This window comes from Zootoca vivipara, chromosome 16 (assembly GCF_965207765.1).
Source record: "Zootoca vivipara chromosome 16, rZooViv2.hap1.1, whole genome shotgun sequence".
In the NCBI taxonomy this organism is placed as follows: Eukaryota; Metazoa; Chordata; class Lepidosauria; order Squamata; family Lacertidae; genus Zootoca; species Zootoca vivipara.
The window spans coordinates 37,723,899-37,735,002 of NC_142599.1; the positions used below are offsets into that span (position 1 = coordinate 37,723,899).

Consider the following 11,104-nt stretch of genomic DNA (forward strand, 5'->3'; position numbering starts at 1 on the left):
CAAAACCCACAGTGGAAAGGTCTAACTTTCTGCCAGCTTCTTGCAGAGGAGCCACCTCCTTGTGGGCGTTGCAATATCTTGATGGGTACCATTGAGGAAGCCGACTGGGGAAGAATCAGTCCTGGGCAGCCCCCAAATGTACTTCTCAGTATTTGAGACCTCTTAAGCACTAGCAAGGCCATGAAAGTTTTTTAATTATTATTTTATTATTTAGATGCACAGATCATAGAAAGCCTTTCTAAAAGAAAGAATACAAATAAGGAATGGGAAAGGAAATGTGGAACAGTTCTTGGGAGTATTATAACATTACATTAACCTCATTAGCTTCGCTGTGATTCCTGCATTGCAGGGGGGTTGGGCTAGATGACCACTGGGATCCCAACTCCAGAAGTCTATCATTCTATTATTCATAAGCATGTTTTTCTGTTTCTGCTTTTTTTTTTTAGGTATCGTATGGAGATAGCCAAAGGGAAATCAAAAGACTCTTGCGAGCATTGTTGATACAGAAATTAAATCTCGTCACTGAATATTTATCATGAGGTCTGTACCTTTGAAGTGTGTTGTTTTGATTTGTACATGAAATATAATGAGGCCGAATTGCAGGTAGGCCTTTGCTTATTTCTGCTTCTGTCTTGGGGATTCTTATAGTACCTTATCGTGCTACAAGTTTCAACTTGGATGATAATGAAGATGAAGATATTTTCCTCCTGAAGGAGCCTGGTGAGGCAACAATAGGCATCTGAAGGAACAATAGGTCTTCTGTGCCCAGCCCTGACATTAGACGTGGTGAGGAACTAACCACAAGGAGCAGCTTCTGGCTGCCTTGAAGCACAGTTAGGCATTCCTGGGTACCAATTTGTTCATTCATTATTGGCGTGTTGAGGATGAATCAAATCACTTTTGATGGATGTTATGAACTGCCCCATGCATTGGTTTAAATCTGTTTTATATTTCATCATATGGGACTCTCAAGAGTCTCCTCCAGCACCATAATTCAAAAGCATCAATTATTTGGCGATCAGCCTACTTTATGGTCCAACTCTCACTTCCATACATCACTACTGGGAAAACCATAGCTTTAACTATATGGACCTTTGTCAGCAAGGTGTTATCTCTGCTTTTTAAGATGCTGTCTAGGTTTGTCATTGCTTTTCTCCCAAGAAGCAGGCGTCTTTTAATTTCATGACTGCTGTCACCATCTGCAGTGATCACGGAGTCCAAGAAAGTAAAATCTCTCACTGCCTCCATTTCTTCCCCTTCTGTTTGACTAAACGACTAAACAACAACAAAAATGTCTGTTTCATCTCAGAAAATTTGGCTTGTTTACCCCTTCATTTATCACATTTGGTGTATGTTTGTGTATGTAAACCACCTTGGGAAGTTTATGCTTTAAATATGCCTGTGCAGATCAAAATTATTAAATAGTATTCCTATGGCTTGTGGGTGTCTCTCCCCCCCCCCAATTTTCTTTCATAAAATTTATGCATCACTTGAACAATTATGTGGTACTCTTTATTGAGCTCATCTCCCTGCATGCTGAAAGCATATTTGCTGCACTCCTCACAATCCCCCAGAAGTTGCAGGTGAAATAAGTGAGGGGTCTGGCGCAGCCTCATTCATTCTCCTCCTTTTTCAAAACCTCCCTGCTTCTGTGGCTTAAAAGCAAAGGTGCTGAAGACTGCCCTACAGGCCCCATGCAAGTCAGAGGCGGCTTTCGTTTCCCAACCTTTGACTTTCTAACCCACAGAAATTGGCAGGAAATTGAGAGGCGTACGTCACACGCAGCACTTGGATGGAGGAGGGAGCCATTGCTCAGCAGGCCTGCTTTCAAGTTTAGCACCTGAAGAGGACCAGAAGATGTCTTTCCCTCACTTCGTTGGGATCATTCTATTTTATTTGCCAAGTACGTATCTTTATTATCTACGGTATGATATTATTTTTATTAAGAATAACATGAAACAATGCAAACAGCAAATAATGGAGAAATTAAAAAATTGTCCAGTAGTAACTTGGAGACCAACTAAGTTTGTTTAGGGACGCGGGTGGCGCTGTGGGTTAAACCACAGAGCCTAGGGCTTGCTGATCAGAAGGTCGGCGGTTCAAATCCCTGCGATGGGGTGAGTTCCCGTTGCTCAGTCCCTGCTCCTGCCAACCTAGCAGTTTGAAAGCATGTCAAAGTGGAAGTAGATAAATAGGTACCGCTCCGGCAGGAAGGCAAACGGTGTTTCCGTGTGCTGCTCTGGTTTGCCAGAAGCGGCTTTGTCATGCTGGTCACATGACCTGGAAGCTGTACACCGGCTCCCTCAGCCAATAACGCGAGATGAGCGCTGCAACCCCAGAGTTGGTCAAGACTGGACCTAATGGTCAGGGGTCCCTTTACCTTTACCTAAGTTTGTTCTGGGTATAAGCCAGGCATCCCCAAACTTCGGCCCTCCAGATGTTTTGGACTACAATTCCCATCATCCCTGACCACTGGTCCTGTTAGCTAGGGATCATGGGAGTTGTAGGCCAAAACATCTGGAGGGCCGCAGTTTGGGGATGCCTGGTATAAGCTTTCGTTTGCATGCACACTTCTTCAGATACATGCACACGAGAAAGCTTATACCCAGAACAAACTTAGTTGGTCTCCAAGGTGCTACTGAACAATTTTTTAATTTCTTTGTTTATTTTGACTGCATCAGACCAACACGGCTACCTAGCTGAACAAATAATGGGTATTGCTCATCAGCTACAAAGCAAAATACAGTCAGGATGTCTGCAAGGGAGAAAACGATTGCATCATGTCAAGTAAAATAACTACGCCTAAAAGATATCTGAGTTGAGGTTTTTTTTTGTCAAGTTTCCTCCAGGTGACAGTTCATAAAATAAATAAATCAGCATTGAATGCATCAGTTTTGTTTCTCCATTCACCACTTTGCAGTAGGCATCTTTGAAAGCTACAAAACATCATCTCAGCAGATTGTATCCTTATATTGGTTTTGGATTTTAGGCTGAAAACCCTAAACACACTTGCTTGATAGAAAGAACACTGGATGCAGCAAATTTTGGTCCATCAAATTCAGTGATCATGGAAATTACAACCCTTAGATATTATTGTAAATATCTTGCTTGGTTGCAGTTGCTGATTTTGGATCCTTTTGGTCTGAGATTTTGCAGTTGAAGCAAGGAAAGCTGATTGATGAATAGTGTCTAAAATGCCGTGTTCGAAGGACACTCATTTTTAGAACTATGTTCTGAGGAAATTCAGCTGGACTTTAGGCAAGTTAGACGATGTACATGTACTTGTGAGGGGAATACGAATTACAGTGGTACCTCTACTTACGAATGTTTCTACTTACGAATTGAGCTCCGTCCGCCATCTTGGATGCGATTTAGATAGGATTTTTTCTACTTACGAATTTTTAGATAGGATTATTTTCTACTTACGATTTTTTTCTCCCAATGCATTCCTATGGGATTTGACTTACTAATTTTTTCTACTTACAAATATGCGTTTGGAACGCATTAAATTCGTAAGTAGAGGTACCACTGTACTGCTTTTGTTTGGTAAAGCTATACGGTGAAAACATTTTGTAAGCTTCGGTGGCAACGCCTTAAACCAGGCATCCCCAAATTGCGGCTCTCCAGATGTTTTGGCCTACAACTCCCATGATCCCTAGCTAACAGGACCAGTGGTCGGGGAAGATGGGAATTGTAGTCCAAAACATCTGGAGGGCCGAAGTTTGGGGATGCCTGCCTTAAACCTCCACCTGCCTCAGAGCAGCCCCACGGAGGTAGGTCTTTCATCATTCTATCTCGCATAAGGTTGGAGCAAAACGGTCTCCAGTAAAAATTAAGTTAAAACGAATGAAAATAAAACCAAACAGCATTGGTTGCTCACTTTCTCATTTTCTTCATTTACACTGGTGCAAGAAAATGCACCCAATGAGATGGGATGAAACCGTAGGATGTCTTTTAAAAAAATAAAGAGTATAAGTCCGTCTTGTAAAATGCAGCTGCATTTATAGCTCACTTTTTTATAGCTTATTCAAATCCGAATATTCGTGTTCTTACATTCCTATTTTTAAAGCAAAAAAAGAAAAGTGTGCTACAAATATTCCACCTTAGCTAGAGCATTAAGTAAAGCTTTGTTTGGGTGGCTCAAGTAATGGGTTATAGAATAAGCATGCCTGCTGTTAAAATGCATAAAACGGACCGTCGCCAAAGACCCATGGTCCATAATTTGTGAGGTAAATTAATAATACCAATGCTGGTTCCAAGAAGGACTGTGGATAAATTCACAGTCTGACATGTATGAATCTTTCCCCTTTGCTCATTTTCCTACCAGCTCACCACATGTTCTTTTGCTTCCGTTTTATAGCAGCTCGGTCACAGGGAGATTCTGCTGGCCCTGATCTCGGCATTTCCTGGAGACACGGCTGACATCCCCTGCACCATTCCGAATGAAACTTTCTTATGGTACAAGGAGGAAGAAGGCAAAAATCTGCAGGATTTACCAGAGTTCACGATACGCAAAACAGGTACAGGGCAGGTACTCAAGCCAAGGGCACGATCTGAGGATCAGCGATGTGCAAAGGAACGACTCTGGCTCATGAGAGGGACTAGGCTGGTCATCTCAGGTGAGTGCCTTTGAAGATTTAGGCGGGAAATATCAGCATTTATTGAATGTATGTTCTGCCTAGGGATCAGTAATCGAGCACCTGCAAGCAGAAGGCCTCAGGTCCCATCCCTGAAGGCACCTCCAGGAAAACTTTGGAAAAAGACTCCCGGCCTAAACACTGGAGAGCTTCTTTCAGCCAGTGTTGACCCTCCTGAGCTGGATGAATCATTGGCTCTCCCTGAAACCATCCATTTCCTTGACTGACCTCCAGTGAGAGAGATAAGCCAGCTTGGTTCAGGTTTTCTCTTTCTGTAAATGGTTCAGCATATATAATATCTGCAAGCATCTTCTGTGGTTTGCAGTTCAGTTTCCTCTTTGAGATGTCGCTTCCCTGTGCTGAGCTCAAGAGACGAGGCGGGGAGAAAATCTAACCCACTGTTTGGTGGCTATTGTTCGGTGGGGTCAGTCTGAATGATGCCCTGGAATCCCATATCTATAGGCGTAGAATGCATAAGTTTGCCAAACCAGTCCCTTTATCTAGGTCAGGGGTTGGCAAGGCTTAAGCAGCCTGGGCCGCTTCACTCCCCCAGAGATCTCTCTATGGGTCGGATCGCGCACATGTGTTTTCTGCACGGAGGAGGTGTCTGCATGTGCGCACACATGCGCAGACACTGTTTCTGGCGCGAAGGAGGTGTCTGCAGCTTCCAGTTGGCTGCAGGAGCTTCCTGCAGCCGATAGGAAGCCCCACCAGCGCTGCGGAAGTGAGCTCCTGAGCTGCGCCGCACCGGTTTAGTGCATATTCTTTCTAGTTAGTATGTGAAGGGGTTAAGACCATAGAGCTGTGTGTTGCTGAGTGCCTGGAATGCCTGAAATCTCTGGCCATTCAGAGATTGTGGCGTAACACAAACTTTCTCAACGTTCTTTTAGGTGCTTTGAGAAGTCTTTTTGTCGTCATGCCATCCTCCTCAGAGCAGGCTCAGTTGAACCATGCAGTCCCCCTTCCCTGTGTCTTCTTTAATGCTGACCCCAAGGGGGATTTTAACACCTGGGATACGAATGGGGAAACATCTCAGGACCAGAATTACATTACCATGGCAAACGGAAATGGAGACTTCAGTATCTGGAGTGTGAAGCTGATTACTCCAACACAGGTGCCTTATACCTGTTCAGAGAAGAGAAATGTTGGTTCTCCAGCAGTTATAAACACAGTGTCAACCAGCCCAGGTAGATTTGCATTGAATAAGCTCTTCAACGGGGCAGGAAAGAGTGTCAGACGAAAGCAAAGAGAAGAAGAAGCAGGGAACAGATATGACCCTGACTTTTGTACAGGAGGCTACATCCCACCACACCTCTTTCATCCAGGTGTGAGGAACCTTTGCCTCTCCACCCTTAACATAACAGGGTTGTCTCAATTTTCTGAGCAGCACAGATGAATCATTTTGGTGGTGATTCATGAGGGATTCCCCGTTTCCCACCCCTCACTGCTTCAACAACAGAGGCTCTCCCTGTGCTTCCATACAAATGGAAATAAACCTCCAGTGTCCAAATTGGACTTGTCTCCAGGGTACCTCAGGGCTCTGTGTTCGAAACCTATTGCCACCAGTGGCCAGTGGAGTCTCCCTCCCGTGGATCCCTACTGCTACAATTTGCCTCCCTTGGCTTCACTAACCAGCCCTTTGTATGACAGGAGGAAAAGCAAACAGTTTCCTCTTCCACAGGAAAGCTTTCGTTCTCGCCTCTTAGTCACACCTCTGAAGGTACTGAGACACTGCCCGAGTCCACGAGCGTTTAGGCACATTTAACTTTATTATTTAACTTGAAAACATGAATTTCTCTGGTTCTTAAAAGTGCATATCTTCTTTTCATATAATACAGACTTGTTAACACATCCCCTGCATCTTGATAATAACAGTTACAGTATAACCTTTCTTCCCATCCACCCAAACCTAACCTCCTCCTCCTCCCTCTCTAACCCCCCACTCCCCCAACTGCCAACCCCCAACTGCCTTTCAACGGTTGTTCCCCCTCCATTTAGAACGCTGTCTAGCTCCGCCTCCCAGGGAACACCTGCCTATCATGGGAGTGATAGGTTAACCCATGATGAACCGGAATCATCATCAGGCACTATTCCGCCACACGAGTCTGCTCAGGAAACAGAGAGGAGACATCTGCTTACAGGGTTGACATATTTTGAAAAGTAACAAAACCAGGGCACCCTGAAAGTTGTTTAGGAAGGCCCCAAAATTGTCTGGGAAAATCCAGGTGGATGGCAGCCCCGGTTTCCTAATGTTTCTTCTGGTTATCCGAGGACAGGCAGCACCCCAGTCTTGTTGCTTCTAGGTAGCTAAGAGGACATTGTTTTGGATGCTTTAGTTGAGATTCCTGCCTTGCAGGGGGTTGGACTAGATGACCCCTGGGGTCCCTTCCAGCTCTGCAGTTCTATGATTCTATGAAATCGAGAGTCTTTGCTTAACACCGTTCTTTGCCAATGGCCAGTCTAGTTGTTGACCCCCGTTTCCCTCTCCTTCTCATTGACAGAGAACTGCTTCTCCATACTATATTTTGGGGTGCCCTGCGTTGTCGCCACCATCCTCCTGATCCCACTCTCGGCCCTGTTCTTCAGAAAACTTCTTCACACAGGTAATCCTTTTGTAAGGTAAACTGTGGTCGTTATTCAAGGGGCCATGAAGTGTGTGAGGCAGACTGGGAGCTAGGAGCAAGTCCCACGGAAGTCGATGGGACTTGCTTCTGAGTAGACCGATAAAACGTCCCTTCTTTTTTTTCTTTCCTCACAGGGAATGCAGAGAAACCAGGAAATCAAATACCCATGAGCGAGATCCCACAGGTAAACTCTGGCTTTGTATACTGAAATTTCAGAAATATGTGTGTTACTGTATTTTGCAGGAGGGTTTGGAAGGAATCAGTCCAAATTTTGGACAACCCAGGAACCCAGGAGGCAGATAGGCAGACACACAGAGAGAGCATACTGGTAGCGGCAATTTTGGCAATTTGGGGGGGGGGATAGCTCTAAAACCTCTGTTTTTTATTTTGCAAAAAAAGAAGAAGAAGTGAACAACTCCTCTGTCCAGATTTCTGAAATATGGCAACCCTAGGTAGTACAGAAGTGTGGGTTGCATTTGAATTTTGGGTGTGAAAAGGCTTGTGAATGATCGCCTATGGTGAGGCGGAATCTTATCCAGGTGACTAGGCATTGAAACTTTCCTCAACTGAAAGAGAGTTTAAATGTGGTTTGCAAGCTGCCCAGGAAATGTTCATTGATGGTGGGTAGTAATTAAGGGTGGTGGTGGTTCAGACTACTTGGAGTAGAATTCACTTGGATACAAATTATTGTCTTAATCATCCTTATTATTAGCCAGGCCTTTGATATTCAACCAATACCAAAGTTGGGGGGGACGGGACGGACAGGTGAGCTGGCAAAAATGCTTATAGTCCGCCAGTGGCCATAAACACTTTTACTAGGCTGTAATGTTCTACTTTGAATATATCCTTCTCTGGAAGTAACTTTCTAGTGGAAACTACCCAAGGTAACTAAAAAGTTTTTTTTCCCTTTTCTTTTCAAAAATTACCATTCCCCCCCCCCAACACCCACTCATGCAAAAGAGATAAACATTCTAGTAAAAGCAACAAAAGTTCATTTGATTTTACAAAAGTTCATTTGATTGTGAGAGGCCTATAACTGCTCTGCTTCCCTCCCCTTCCAGACAGAGTATGCAGAGCTACGTTGCAACAAATGAAGTCCGGATCAAACTGGAGCGATAAAGTCTGGTGGTGAAGAAAGAAAAGCAAAATTAAGACTTTCGTAGAATTGCACTGTTGCAAAGGGCCACCTAGTCCAAGCCAACTTTGATATCGTTTAACTTGCTGAACATAGATGCTTGTATTAAATATTTTTCCCCCTATTATCTATATTGCTTATGTCATCCCCAAACTTCGGCCCTCCAGATGTTTTGGACTACAATTCCCATCATCCCTGACCACTGCTCCTGTTAGCTAGGGATCATGGGAGTTGTAGGCCAAAACATCTGGAGGTCCGCAGTTTGGGGATGCCTGGTCTAGATCCTAATTTTTAAGCATCTCAAAATGGCCCAAGTTCCTTCTCTCTGTGTGTAGAGCTGCCTTTTCCCTAGAGCAAGACAGGAGTCCTGGCTCTGTCAGGAAGGCTGTGACTCAGTGGAAGAGCATCTGCCTTTGCATGAGGATAGTCCAGGTTTATCGCCAGAAATCTCCATTTAGGACTGAAAAAGACTTCCGCCTGAAGCATGGAAGAGCTGCCAGCATGCAGGAACTGCTTTCCAAAGTGCCTACTGGAACCAACCTTAGCAGGAGCCAGAAGAAACCACGGATTCCGAGAGGACCTTTAATAGCTGCTATTGGTTGCAGTAGCTGTGGAGCCTCTCTGTGCAGGGGCAGTATACCCCTAAATCTCATCTGCTGGGGTCAGACATTGGAGGGCTCTTGCCTTTGTGCCTTAGGAGCATCCTAGGAACACCTGTCCTGCCTGAAAAGAGGAGGCAGGGACAAATTGCTGCACTGCAGAGGGTTAGATTAGATGACCGTTGGCGGTCCCTTCCAACTTTGAAATTCTCTGAAGACAGTGCTGAGCTAGATGGACCTCAATGGCCTGACTCGTAGAAAGTATCCTTCTCTGCTCCTATCTAAATCAGCCATTTGTTCAGACCCATGAGGGCTGGAATCTTAGTTTGTTATTAAGGGAAGAGCCGTAGATGATTGACAGGACACCTGCCTTGCACAAAGAAGGTCCCAGGGTGCCTGAGACCTTGGGTTGCTGGATGGACTAAGCCAAAATGGCAAAGATGACTGCGACGATCAGAGCATAGCTGCCAAGTTATCCCTTTTTTAAAGGGATTTCCCCTTATGCTGAATAGGCTTCCTCGCGAGAAAAGGGAAAACTTGGCAGCTATGGATCAGAGATCAGGATGAGAAAAAGTTTGAGTAGGATTGGAAGAAATTTATAGACTATTTAAAAGACCACTGTAAATACATTAAAACGTTAGCAGGTTTGATATAACATTCATGCAGTTATATAATTGGAAATTAAGACAAATAAAAGGGAGAACAATGAGTTTTGAGGTATAATGAGATGCAAGAAATTATGGGGGGAAGATTGGAATACGGATTGAAAAAGTATTGAAAAAGTATTGAATTTATGAATTATTGTGATTATTAAATTTTGAAAATGAAATAATTAGGAAAAAAGGAAAGCCTGGGGAGCTGCTGCCAGTCAGTGTTGTTGAGAATGCTGAGCTCAATGTTCTAAGGCAGCTTCTTGTGAGCCTAAGCCAGGGAAGAATTTAGCTGCACAGACAGCGCTGGGGGCTTCCGACTCCACACCCTTTCCTGTGGGCAAAAGAGTCCCAAGTGCAGCAAGACTGGCTCAGACCCAAAGACCACCAACAGTGTTTCAACCCTGACCGTAACAAATGTGGTCAAACAGCCTTGGGCTCCTTCACCCTCTGGCATGCGCTAAGGCAATGAATGTGGCTTCTTCCGATCCTGCTGCCTGCAAGTGATAACATCTCTTGCTTGCTCATCTTGGTCACAGGCTGCTGAGACGTAGAAAACTGTTGTCAGTTTGCATTTGCCTCCTTCTGGTCCTCTCTGCCTGGGAACTGCTCTGCCCTGACGATTCGTATGGCCAAATCTGGGAGAGCAGGTTCTCCCTTTAAGGAGAGCATGGGTTGCGGAAGGGTTAACAAGACGTTCCCTGGTTTGTTTGGCCGGTCAGTTTGGATGGCCACTGAGGGTATTGTTGCTGGGGAGAATGTTATGTTGCAATTATTTAATTAACAGGCACAGCCTATATGTACTGGGCAAGCAGCTTGCGGTTTCACTTTTGGTGCTTGCAACGGATCTCCCGCCCTCCCTCCCTATATTTAGGGGTTTTTGTTTGCGCATGACATTGCTGTGCCTGTCATGGGGTCGTCCGTATTGATGCGGGGGCCTAGTAGGAATTTTGCCACTTGGCTGATTGGCTGGTGCCTTGTGGTTTTTGCCTACTACATAGCAAAATGTCACAACTTGTAAGTTTGGCAGTTAGGCATTGGTTCAAATTAGATGGTGGAGGGGTACAGATTTGGCTGGGCCTGCCCCTCAAAATTGCTGCTGCCTTTAGGGGTACTCCGATAAAGGAATCCTGGGGCTCTACATGTTTGTCCGTACCCCTGGTAGGGGTATGAGCCTCGGGGAGCATCTGGGGGAGAGGTCAAGGGCGTGGTGCCTCTCTCAGAGGGTGCTTACCTATCCTGACTTCCCCAGTACACTAGGGGAGTCAGATCTGTCCCCGGCGGGGGACAGATGGCATGGGAACCAATGCCTAAGCAACCACTCACATCAGTTGTATTTAAATAAAGTTGTGGCCAAAATTAATGCCCAAAACCTTAAACTTCATTTCTGTGTGAAGTGTGAGTTATTTGGTGGGAAGTCTTGGTACCTCGACACGCAATAGTTCCAGCAGCGAGGATG

At 44.9% G+C, this 11,104-nt stretch overlaps 1 pseudogene across 1 annotated transcript; it reads left to right on the forward strand.

Annotated features, from left to right (window-relative positions):
- The first annotated feature begins 3,728 nt into the window (after positions 1–3,728).
- On the forward strand, positions 3,729–8,486 carry LOC148683201 (uncharacterized; annotated as a pseudogene). Its single transcript, XR_015947535.1, has 6 exons — positions 3,729–3,773; positions 4,361–4,587; positions 5,528–5,962; positions 7,139–7,240; positions 7,396–7,445; positions 8,323–8,486. The product of XR_015947535.1 is annotated as an uncharacterized LOC148683201 (transcript).
- Positions 8,487–11,104: the final 2,618 nt, after the last annotated feature.